At 40.6% G+C, this 13395-nt stretch overlaps 1 protein-coding gene across 7 annotated transcripts in view; it reads right to left on the reverse strand.

Annotated features, from left to right (window-relative positions):
* The window catches only part of SBK2 (SH3 domain binding kinase family member 2), a 108369-nt gene that overhangs the window by 82519 nt on the left and 12455 nt on the right, over nt 1-13395 (reverse strand). For 2 of the 7 annotated variants that reach the window (XM_040424219.1, XM_040424228.1), the window contains exon 2: nt 1680-1814. The exons of 4 other annotated variants lie outside the window; for them this stretch is intronic. The gene's annotated coding sequence lies outside the window, so the exon portion shown is untranslated. Of the gene's footprint in view, nt 1-1679; nt 1815-8679; nt 8792-13395 lie in introns of all 7 variants that reach the window. One more of the 7 variants, XM_040424236.1, reaches the window with a different exon arrangement.

A 13395-nucleotide genomic window follows, 5' to 3' on the forward strand; every position in this document is an offset into this window, starting at 1 on the left:
CGATAATAAGAGACAAAATCTGAGAGTCCCATTTTTAGGTCTCCGTAACATCTTAGCTAACCGAATGTGCTTCCCTTCCCATTTGAACTTGTTGTCACGCTTATAGGGATTGAAAGAAAGCATGCAGTATTCTAATAGGTATTATCTGAAGAAGAAGTATCTAGGTAAGAACATTCACTTCTACAATTGCACATTGTCCAAGCCAAGAAATAACAGAATTCCCCAATTTTCTGTAAAGCTACTTTCATATCTGGGGCAGGGAGATCCGGCCCCCTGATCCAGCAGCGAATGCCAGGAATCGGTAGCGTGCAGCAGTTTGTGTCTGGCCAATTCTCGTCATTTTTGCCGGAATGCAGCTGGATCTCTGTTGGACCCCATTAAACTTAATGGGGCCAGCGGACATTCTGTTTGCAATCAACAGTGCTGGATCCGGTGAATTCATTAGGCTGTCCTCTGCCACAGATGGGAAAGTAGCCATAATCTAATTTTATAGACACCAACATTGAAGAAAAATTGTTATGTAAGATTGCTGAATCCACCGCCAAGTTTATCCCCAGATATTTTTGAGTTCTGGTTGCCCATCATAATAAAAACAAGACTTCTAATTCAGCTTTCAATCCTAGGATAATAATATGCTCAAGTCTTCTGATTTTGATATGAATATCCAACAGGATGACAATGAAGAGAAACGGTTGAATTCTGACATCACGTTTGGCAAGGTTGTGTGGAACTTGGGAACAATCATTTGTGTTTGCTACCTTGTGTACACTTGTAGATATCTGAACACCTGGTATCTGGATTAGATCGAATGGTTCCAAAGTCGAGGCAAATAGAATCGGTGACAGCAGACATCTTTGTTATGTCTCCTTATAAAGAGAAGGAAGGAAAGAGGGTCAAATGAATCCTCGCATGTGCTGTGGGGCAAGAGTACAGAAGCAAAATCCTGGACAGCATTGACAATTCCAGACCAAGATAGTAGCTTCATTATAAGACCATTGTACCCAGTCAAATGGCTTGTGTGGGAATATTGCTGTCGCAATATTACTGGTCGGTAGCTGGTACATTTAACAGGATCTTTACTTTCCTTGCCAGTCACCAATCCCTGTGGAATCTAATTCAATGCGTCAAGAAAATGTGACATTCAAGCATCAAACATTTTACAATAAAGAGGAAGAATCCATCGGGTTCATGGATTTTAACTGTAGGAGTATTGCTATTAGTTCAATAATACGAGATAACTAGAATGTTAATTATAGTAAAAAGCTATCTCAGATATCAGGTTAGAAGGAATTGGAGTTCCCCTGAAATATTATGAGACGCTTAGAATTTTCTAAAATCTTCTGTAAATTTTTTTAATCCAAACATTTTTAGCTCACCAGATGTCAGTATGCATGGTCTACAAGATCTCATCTACTCCCTACTGATAGTTTTGGCCCATACTCTACCCGGCCTATTACTAGACTTATAAATCAACTCATACATTTTGCCAGGAAAACTTTTGTATTCAGTATCAGTTACAAAGCTATTGTAATGTTGCCAGCTGTTCACAAGACTGCAGAAATGGACTTCACCTAAAGCAGTCACGTTTTCCAAGTAATAACAGTGAGCTACTTCCAGGGCTTACATTAATGAAGCACATATCAACACCGGCAGACAATAATGTAATGAAATAAACTCACTAACATATAACAGAAACTGAATGATAGCCACAAAGAGAGGAGGTAGGTGTCCAGCAGTGGAGTTGATAGGACATGGTAATGGCATACAAGTTGAGAGCCGATGACTTACAGTTATAATACTGAACTGACCCTGCTCTGAAATACAAGACAGCCAAGAAAAATAAAAAAACAACTTAGCAAACAGATAAACTTCTGTGCTGGCAACAATGAAAAGCCAAATGACCACAAGTCCCAAGGTACATGGATACAACAAGATCAAGGTACTGAATATGGAAACAAATACACAGAGCAAACACTATCACCAGCAACCAGAGAAGCAAAAAGCCTAGACATATAAAGGCTAAGCAAGCAAAGGCTCCAGTCCACCCCAGTTTCACCAGGCCAAGCTAAGCGATACCTTAACAAAAGCTCAGATGCCAGGCAGTTGTTTAACAACTGCTCCAACAATGCTAGTAGCAATTGCATATGGCAACAAGGTATTGTTAAGCTGCCAATGAGAAGGCTTAAAGCCCTTTTACATCGGCCAATGCTTGGGAAATTATCAGGAACAAACCAAACATTTCCAATAATTGCCTGATTGTAAGCGAAGGAGATGATTGCTGTATATAAATGCAGCTATCATCTCCTCAATTGCTACTGTAATTGCATGTCCCCCCACAAATTTATTGTTTGCTGGCAGCACATCCCTGTTTAGACAGGACGATGTGCTGCCAGCAGATGATTTTATGGGTGATCAGCATCACATTTACACAAGGTAGTTATTGGGAACGAGTATTTGTACGAGCATTCATCATGGCCCCAATCCTCTTGCCCATGTAAAAAGGCCTTTAAACAGATCTCTACTAAAAGAGGTGTAAATTGACACTTCAATAAAAAAAATATCAGGTTTGCTTCCTCATCTTTAACAATTTACAGGGCGGTTTCGGGAACTAAATAAAACAATAAAACTTTTTTTATATGAGACACATTTGAATAAATGAGAAACAATTCACATATTTCATGAGGTTTAAAAGAAAATGTATAGCCTCGATCTGAAGGATGTAGCATACTGTATGCCACATATCTACCAACTGATGGGACTGTAATAGCTTTTTAAGCTATGTTAGAGCACCATAGGACAAATATGATGACCCCAAAAGACATCTTACAAGGGATCTAGTGCTAAGTTAAAGTGACCTTTTGGGTTCCTCTTACAAGGCACATTCACCTTATGTGTGACAATTACCTGATAATGATCGGGTTAGTAAATAAGTATTCCCACTAATAACATCCTACATTTTTCAAACCGGAACTTGGCTCTGAATACTTTTGTAATTGCATTTAATGAAAATTTTAGTATAGCCACTGAGATATTCAATAAAATGTATCTGTATAGCACCACCTGCTGTTTGTTTCTTTCCCTTATTTCTCTGTCCACCTCACTGAGGAGATCACACATGCTCAGTTCCTACCACCGGCCATATTTTCTGTTAGGGTGTGCATCTGATATTTGAAAATTAGATTTTGCCCCCCACTGGGGACTGATGTCACAGCTCGTCATTGCAGAATTATTTGACGCCATGTAAGCAGTGTGGAATAAATCAAGCACTATGGGGATTGTTCATTTGAAGGGGTTGTGCCACAAATTATATTCTACATTTTTCGAACCAGCACCTACATCTGAAAACTTTTGTAACTGCCATGCAACTAATAAAAAATTGAGTTTAGTGAGCTAATAACTAAAGTGTATCTATATAGTGTCACCTGCTGTTTTTTTTCATATTTCTCTGTTCACAACACTGAAGTGGTCTCACACGCACAATTTAAATCATTAACTGCCACCAGCCATATCTTCTGTTAGAAGCTGTGATAGTTACAGGGCGAGAGCTGCAGCAGAAAGGACACACCCCCTGAGAAAGGAGACACCCTCTGATCTGCCGGCTTGAAATAAATCTAGCAGAGCAATTGGAGCAATGAATGTGGAGATCTCTGGACCCGTGTGAGGTGCAGAGCTGGTTCTAGCTTTGTTAAAAAGAGATTGCCATGCACTATATGATGTCAATCCTGGGATAATCCCTTTAATATTGTATACTTTAGAATCATTCTGCCCTTTCTGTAATAGAAATCAGCTCTCCATGCACTGACTACCTGCTGAGCCTGTGATACACTTGTGTTGATACGGAGCAGAACTGCAGGGGATGGGAGAGAACACCACCCTGAACCAATGATAAGACAAGGAGGTGTGTCTCAGACTACATGCAGACACTGTAGCTAAACTGTGAACACAGATTACAGCCGCGGTCTAATGGAACTAAGCTAAATAGCAGTCAAGTAACAAAATCTGAAAAACATCAAAAACAGCAGGTAATCATTGCCTTGACATGCTAACATATATATCACTTTTGAGGTCATGAATGGACAGTTGCTCTAAAATTCCCACCTATTATTAATAACCTTCCATAAATGAGAGCAATTTCACAAGGCACGTCTCAAGTGTCTGAATCTGATTGGAACTAGGAGGGCAATTTTACGATGATATTTGATAAAAACATATAACATTAAACATATAAATATCTAACCTTAGCTATTTGCAGGTAAATGGTAACCGTTATATCCCTCCAGAATGGTAATAAAGGGAAGAGAGATTTAAGAACCAAAATAAATAAAAATCCCTCTAAAAAGAACCAATACCAAATCAAAGGCATATGTCACATTCCAGCGGGTGTGAACCCACTGTGCCATGTGTCCTACCTGCTCTAAGAGCATTGTATAAGTGAACCCCTCGATCTTCACAGTACCCCCGATGGTGGGAATAGACTTTCCCGAGGGGAACACCAGGTCGCTACCTCTTGAGGAGGATTGGCACACGAGGCAGCTGCTCCAGGCGGACAAGGAGGTACCTTAGCAAGGTACCAGAGGTACAGACGTAGTAAGCAGGCCGAGTCTTAACCAGGAGCAACAGTGCAGGACCAAAGGATGAGGCAGAGGCTAAGTCAAACAAGCAATAGGTCAGGGCAGGCGGCACAGGTACAGGTCAGGCAATCCAGGTCGGCAACAGGAGAGTCAAGGCAAGCAGGCAGGGATCAAACAGGTAGCGGAGTCCAGAAACACAAGCACGAGTTAGGTACACAGGAACACAAGCAGAGATAACAGCAACCTAGCAGGACACAAGGACCTTGACGCTGAGGCATCTGGGAAGTGGGCTGAGCCACTTATATACATGCAGGAGAGCTAGGATTGGTCAGCAAGGTCACATGAGCTAAGCCATAAAGCACAGGAAGTGATGGGCGCCGACCCTTAAAGAAGTGCTGCAGGGAACAAGCAGCAAGCATGCTGTGGCCAGGGCTGAATGAAAACTGTAGAGCGGATCCCAGAACAGTACCTACATGGACAGAACCCAGGACTGCAGCGGTGAATGGGGAAGCACTGGTAGCAGATCACCGCTGAACACATCGCCCGGGACTGCGGCAGTAAGCAGGGGAACAGCGGCGCACAGCAGCTGCTGTTGCAGAATAATGACAAGTCAATATATTAAAGGCTCCTATGTACACCAGAGTGCAGAAGTAATAATTTAAAAAATTATCTATTATATATATATATATATATATATATGCAGGTATATACTCACTGAAAAAATAATGCACCCAGATAGAAATGTTTCAGGCATATATGTAAATGATTACAGGTGTGGTCTGATTAGAAACTGGGTCTTGCCACAAGAGGACATAAATGTGCTTACCCTGCTGCACTATAAAAAGCTCTCAGATGCTACTTACGGGTAGTGTACCTCTTAGTAAGAGACTGGTGACTGCTGGACATGCCTCTACAGCACATTCAAATATATTTTCGATAGTTTTTTCAACAAATTGCCCGCAATCTAGGCTCTTGAATGCACCTTTGTCCCCATCCTGAGGTTCAGACCAATAACTTATCGACCACTTATTATAATGTGATATTCAGTGAAATGCATAATATAAACAAAGTATTTTCCAAACATTCACGTGGTATAATATACATGTAACCCCAATATTATTAACACCTCTATCATAATACCCTTACCCAATGAATCAACGGTGTTTAAATAATAAATATATAGTGTAAATAAATGAGTTCATATTATGCCCAAAGAAATGCCCATAACACGACAATTATTATGGTAATAGTGGTATTAATGCTTGTAATGTGGGCAGAAAGCTGCCCAGACATGAGAGCAACAAAATCCTCCAAACCCACAGGTTGCTGGTGGTCATTTTAAATCATTCTCGCATAACTCTTTTAAGGAGGGATAGTTGGATGGATCAACTTGCAGGATAAAAGACTGATCTGGATGGACAGAAGTACTTTTTCAGCCTTATAAACTATGTTACTATATGTACTACGACCCTAACAAACGTCCATACTCTTTTATATCGCAGGGTTTGTCTACCACTCTTTCATGAAAGTACTTTGTATAAGTATGGATTTTTTTTATAGAGAGGACATGGATGGAGAACCTTATTCCTGGGTCAGTTAAACAGTCTAATAGACAGTCAAACTTCTCAGAAGGATTTAAAGCAGTCTGTGAGAGGAGGATCAGGGCCACCATTTAGGATTCCATAAAATATTGGATAAATGCCCTAATAAAACTCCACCAAACATGGCCCCATATCTATAATCATGAGTAGGGTGTCTTGATTATTATTCATCATAGGCTCCACATAGCCTTTGTTTGTAATAGGTATAATTATTAACGCTTCCAAGTGTGCTACCAATAGATCGAGACTCATTGATAGGTCTTGAATTGGACAAATCTGTGGTAGAGGCTGTTGCCATCTCATGCATTGTTATAAAGATATCTCTTGTCTTGGATAGTCAGTCCAATAGAGTAAAAATAGGGATATCCAGGAATTGGCATCGCTCACTCGATGACATAGCTAACTGACTTGACAGACATTTTTACAAACAATGAGTTGTACTCATCGATATGAACCCCTTGCCTTTGACTTCTTTCTAGGACTGGTCATAGAATCCTTATCCTCTGTAGAGTCATGCTTAATAAGTTTAGAAGTACCTTAACTTCAACCCTGTCAAATTACACTGTGCCTCTATCCCATGCTTTCCATAGTATTTCTTTTCAATCCAAGTAATAATAAGGTTGACATATCATATTCCTAGCAGCTATACTCCCTGTCTAAATTTTCCTGCCTGTGCAATGCTCATGATCAGCAATAATAAATGTCTCATTCAGTAGCGCTTGACACCATTTTGAAAATAATAGTTACTGTCGTTTATATGTCATCACTTCACCCCATTCTGGAATTCTTAGATTATTTCTGGCACCTCTTCTTTCAAAACCATCTAGGTGAAGAGTCAAATCATAAAGAGGAGTAAAGGAATCATTCCTGAACCATTTTCAAGGCATGCAACTTTGCCACTTTTAGGTCCAGAAATCCAGCCTCAGTTGCTAGAATATAATTGTCCAAGACCTCTGGGTCCCCTCCTTACCTTTTGGATGTCTTGTTAATGAGACTGCTCAAGTCTTTTTATCACACCATCTAAGTTGGTTCTGCTTGGAATTGCCTAAAACAGGTCCCTCAGAAGCTATATGTCTGCGTGCAAGGCAGTTGGTGGAGTCATACATGCTAGAGGTACCTGCTGCCTTGTGGAAGACTGCATGCCGTATGGCAGGATAGGAAATACACGAGTCTCAGTCTGTAAAGTGATCACTCTCTTGGCAAGGTTTCTCTGCGTAGCCATGGCAGTCAGAGGATAGTACAGAGGCTTGATGTTGGTGTATCTCTAGAATGTTGTTGTATCTCTACACCCAGGGAGCATGTCATCACAAAAATAGAGACAACCAAATGCATTTGGTTGACAGTGATCATTGGTGACGCCAGACTGTGGTCTAGTTTTCTGTCGTGTAGAAACTCTTCAGTATTGACAACGAAAATCAAACCAGGCCTCAATCTATCATAACCTAGCCGTTCTTCCTGGTAATTATGTTTTTAAGTTACAGAGATATTTGTAATTTGTGCAACACTGATATGAATTGTAGTCAGGTTGATTGTCAAAAGTATTTGAATACCTACTCATTACACCTACGGGAGCTTTTATGATGTCCCATTCTAAATCCATAGGCATTACAGGTGTTGTCTCACTTACCTACTCATTACACCTACGGGAGCTTTTATGATGTCCCATTCTAAATCCATAGGCATTAAAGGTGTTCTCTCACTTAAAGAGAACCTGGAACTAGGGGGCCTAGGCCAGTCCCTGGAAAACAAGCCCATAGCATTATCCCTCCTCCACCAGAATTTACAGTTGGCACAATGCACTCAGGCAGGTAACGTTCTCTTGGTCTTCATCAAATCCAGACTGGTCCATCAGACTGCCAGATAGAGAAGTGTGATTCATCACTCCACAGACCACGTTTCCACTACTTTAGAGTCCAATGGTGGAGTGTTTTACATCACTTTATGTTGGCATTATGCTTGATGGTGTGAGGCTTGCATGCAGCTTTTCGGCCATGGAAACCCATGCCATGAATCTCTCCGCACAGCACAGTTTTTGTGCTGATGTTAATTACAGAGGAGGTTTGAATTCTTCAGTTATGAAGTCAGCTGAGTGTTGGTGACCTTTATGCACTATGCTCCTCAACACGCTCTGTAACGTCATGTGTTCTGCCATATTGTGCCTGAGTGGCTGCTGGTTCTTAATGCTTTCACTTTACAATAATACCACTTATAGTTGGTGGTGGAATATCTAGGAGGGAAGACATTTCAGCAACTGACTTGTGGCAGCGGGGGCATCCTCTTACAGGGCCACGCTGGAATTCATTAAGCACTTTAGAACAACCCATTGTTTTACAAATGTTTGTAAAAGCAGAATACATGGCTGGGGGGCTGGATTTTATACACCTGTGGCGATGGGACTAATTGAAACAACTGAATTCAATGAGTAAAAGATGTGTTCCTTTTGTCCATATAGTCTATATATATATGTACAGTATATTTTGATTAGTCATAACATTAAAACCACCTACCCCTCTTGTCCAGTCAATACAGCTCCAACCCGTGCTTCCGTCCTGCTGGATCAGGGAGTGGTGGGTTCAGGTTGCCACGGCAACTGGCACATTAAGATATTATCTTGGCAGCCTATTTAAAGGAGAAGATACTATAGTGTATTGCTTGGTAATTACAGTACATCCATTTCTGGCTCTTGTTCATGTGTTGTAATTGTGTTTGCTAAATCTAATCCTGTTGCTTATCCTGACCTCAGCCTTGTTCCTGTCTGCTTGATTGGACTACGATCTGGTGAATTTGAAGTGAATGCCTTGAACTCTATGTCACGTTCTTCCACCCATTCCTTGATAATTTTATCAGAGTGGCAAGATGCATTATCCTACTGAAAGAAGTCACTGCCATTTGACAGTACCACTGACATTAGGGGTTGACTTGGTCTGCAACGATGTTTACGTACGTTGCTGCGTCAAAGTAACATGCACGTGAATGTTAGGGCCCAAGGTTTCTCAGAACATTGCCAACAGCATTACACTGCCTCCTCCAGCTTGCCTTCTTTCCATAGTGCATCCTGGTTCCATCTCTTTGCCAGGTAAGTGACCCACATGTACCTCGCCATCCACATGATGCAGAAGAAACCATGATTCATGATTCATCAGGCCAACTTTTTTTGATTGCTTCATGGTCCAGTTCTCATTTTGTGGGTTTCTGACAGTGGTGAGTATGGGCACTCTGACTGGTCTATGCAGCCTCATATGCATCAAGCTTCATTGTCCTGTGCGTTATGATACTATGTCCAGCAGTAACATTTTCAGGTCTTTTGTAGGACTGGACCAGACATGCTAGCTATTCCTTCCCACGCAGATCAAATGACCCTTTAGTGCCAGTGCCCATCATGCCAGTTCATCATTGTCCTTCCTTGAACCAATTTTTGGTAGGTAGTAACTACTGCATACTGGAAACACCCTGATATATGGAAAGACCATACTGCTCCATTAAATGACTTCTTTCTCTGTATCCTGAGTTACCTTACCTAGACTTTACTGTTACATTGCTGAAGAAAATTTTTGCTGATTTCCCTCCATCCCTCTTTCTTTTTTCAATTTTTATTGATGAAAATTACTGTATAGACTGACAATTGCATAATGTTTTTATTGTGTTATAATACTTTATATTTTATTTTAGTTCCTATCCTGCTACCCACCACAGTTGGTCTCTACTAGCTCGCTTTAACATGCACCCACCTGCTATGCAATTGTCAATTGTTATCTGTTTATTTCCACCTTGCCTTTCACGCCTTCCCCATCCATTGTGTTTCACACTTGCGCAGTTCCTCCCACACACTATTATCCCTACTAAAGCAAATCACACAGCTTACCATTGTCATTTTTCCTGTTTATTTAGGGTTACTCACTTTTACCTTCCTTTCCTGGTGCAATTCCCACTACTACACCTAACCCTTGCCTATAGCATAAGGCCAGGCTTGCTCACATTCTGTATCTGCTACAGATTTTCAATCACTGGTTCCTCTGTCCCACAGTTCACTTGTAATCTTATACTGATTGATAATTCCCATGTCTTGTGCTTAAATTTGGTATCGCACAGCATGCACAGCATTAATTCGCAGCACGAGAGGTCTAAAGCATGTTGTTATACTGTAGTAACCATGCTGATGTAGTTTGCCTGCAAGAGTTTCACTTTGCCTTGTCCTTCTCCTGCTACCTTGCCAACCAAATATTTCTTGCCATTCCTCCAGATAAAACTAGAGAGGTGGCTATCTGCTTTAAGATTGCTGTTCCTTTCATATCTAATACAACAATTAGGAAATAGGAACATCAAAGGGAGTACAGCATACTGTCAGTTGCCATTCAAGATGATCCTGTATCAGTAGTGTCATACTATGCATCCAACACCTGCCTGGTACAAAGAGTGACTATCTTCTTTAGTGATCCAAACTATGTTCTGATTTAAAGAGTCACCGTACTTTCACACAATTTCATTTAATAGAGAATGGTGCAACTAGCAAATTTATTTAACAATGAATATATGCCTGCATCCACCTGAAAAAAGCTGTAAAGTCATGGTCACCATGGGTCTCACTTCCACCTATGTTGCAGTCCACTGTCTGTTAACAGAGACACTTAAGATGGCTGAGAGAAAGTGAGGGCATGTCACAGCTAGCTGAGATTGTGAGCCTGATAAAACAACTGCTTCTACACAGCTACACAGGAGCCTACTGCCTTTCTGTAAGTGTGATTTACCCCACACTTATCTGTTCTGTGAGCTCCAGAGCTGAAAGCAAACAGAGTGCGGAGTAAGATAAGGCATCTCACAGCAGTACAGTGCTGGCAGAAGGGAGACGCCCCATGCTTCTGAGTGAAATGCATCTAGCTGTGCAGCTGCAACAGGAAATAATAGCCCAAACATAACAGTTTCTTAACAGTTATAATTGTGCAAAGAAGCAGAGCCATTATTCCCTGGTCAGTTCCAAGTCAGACTAGTATTGCTCATTCTTCTCTAGTTCCCTGTCCTCCAAGGCCACACAACTACCTCTTTTACCATGAGGAACTGGAACTGCATTCCACCTGGAATCCTCTCGTGAGCAATACAGTTCTTATCTCTCAGCACCACATATGCCTCTCCTCCTGTATATTTTGGGAGTTGTTAGGAGCCACTGTACACTATGTACAAGAATCCCCTTAGAAAAAAATGCATGTGCATAATGAAAAAGCTGGAACTAGTGGCAGAGTTCAAGTCTTCTCTGCAGAACTCTTCCCTATACTGAAGCTTTTTTGGGCCTGGATAGAGCTCATCTGCTATCTCACTTAACTGTTGGTGGGGTAAGCTATAGTTTTTCTAGGAATCATTTTGTGGAAAATGGATCTTTTTGCTATTTTTATTTTTTTATTTTTTGGGGAGGCGAGGTGACTAAAAAACCGCAATTCCGTCATTTTTTGGTATAAATTTTTTTTACAGATTTCCCTGTGTGGGATGAATACACTATTTTATTAGTAGAGATGTGGCAATATCAATTTAGTTTTTTACTCTTTATAATTTTAATATGATAAATGGAGAAAGAGGGTGATTTGAATTTTAATAATTGTGGGTTGTTTATTTTTTTTATTAGATTTTTTAGTCCTGTTAGGGGACTTGAACATGTGATTGCTCAATTGCTTGTATCATACACTGCTATATAGTTATAGTATGTTTTTCAGTGAATTGTGAATTTACCAGTGTTCCATTACACACTAGTAGACCTGGAGGCCTTCAGAACCACTTGGAACCTTGCAATGGAGGAGGGGGTTTGAAGGACAGGAGTCACTTACATCTGTCTAACCGCTCAAATGCAACGGTTGCTATTGTCTGTGGCATCTGAAGGGTAAAAATATACAGCTGGTGCTGACTGTGTTCTACAGCTGACACCTGTATGCTGTGGCCAGGATCAAAAAAGAAAATGGTCACACCCAGTTGTTAATTTCTACGTAGAATTCTAGGAAAAATAGAGCAAGAGGACAACTCAAGTGCTCCAACTGATCCAGAATTATTACATGGGAATTACATCTAAATAACGCTGCTTAGATTTGCTAGCCATGCTCTGAATGCTACAGCTTACTATAAAGAACACAGGCGCATCAGTTATTTTTTTTTTCGGGGGGGGGGGGTCTTATTTCAGGGACCATCTTCTATTTTGATTTCCTTACTTTTTTTTGCACAAACTTTTATATTTCATTTCTATGCATGGAAAGATTGAGCTCAGGAGGACCTCCGTTTCAACCATGCCCTGCATGGTCCATACCCTCAATTCCGTTGGGAGTTTTTGACCTTGCACGAGCATTCTTCTGTTTCACACTCTGGATGACCTTTTACCGAAACAGGAGGTGGAGATGGCTTGTTAAGACAGGCAAATGTAACATAAGGTTTCAGTAAGGACTTGTAAAAAATCTCGGGAATCTTAAAAGAGGCTGGTAATTAGATATGTAATGAAGTAGGATTAATTATCTAAGTCATTTTGCTGCATCCCATGAACCTACAGAAGTTGCATAGATGCACATAATGATAGCATACATATTAAAGGGAACAAATACAATAGAAATCCCTGCCACAGGATGTTGTGATGGTTAGTTCAATAGAAAAAAGTTTGGACATGATCTACATGTTTTCAGCGCACCTAGAAGTTTGCTATAATTTACGCTTGCAACTCGTGCGAATTTACACCTGCTCAGAAGATACACAAAATCTATTAAGAGGTATGCACCTCCTGATAATTTGGTGCATCTTATGCCACCACTTTTTAGATTAAGACCTGTAAATTACAGTGTTTCCCCAAAAAATTTAGCAAAATAATGACATTTTGCTTAACTGGTATTTTGTCAAACCCTGGTACTCATTTTTAATCATGTCAAACAACTGACACAAATGAATATGTTGTTTTTTCATTTTTTTTGGCCTTGCAATTTACCCACCGATCCAGGACCTTCATTCTAGTGGGCCTCCAACAGTTTATGTTTACCAAGTTGAAATGATGATGTGCCATACTGGCATGTGACCGCTACAGCTACACCAACACCCATGCCATATATGTTGACATGGACAATGTGGCCAATGTTAGGCTGGAGTAGTCACATGGCATGGCATGCTTCAGCAAGGTAAACCACTGGATCAGCGATGCTGGATCGGTAGTGTGGTGAGTGGTAAATTTTTTTATATAAAGTGATCAGAAGTCATACACACCCCAAAAT

The sequence above is a fragment of the Bufo bufo genome, chromosome 1, assembly GCF_905171765.1.
Source record: "Bufo bufo chromosome 1, aBufBuf1.1, whole genome shotgun sequence".
Lineage (NCBI taxonomy): Eukaryota > Metazoa > Chordata > Amphibia > Anura > Bufonidae > Bufo > Bufo bufo.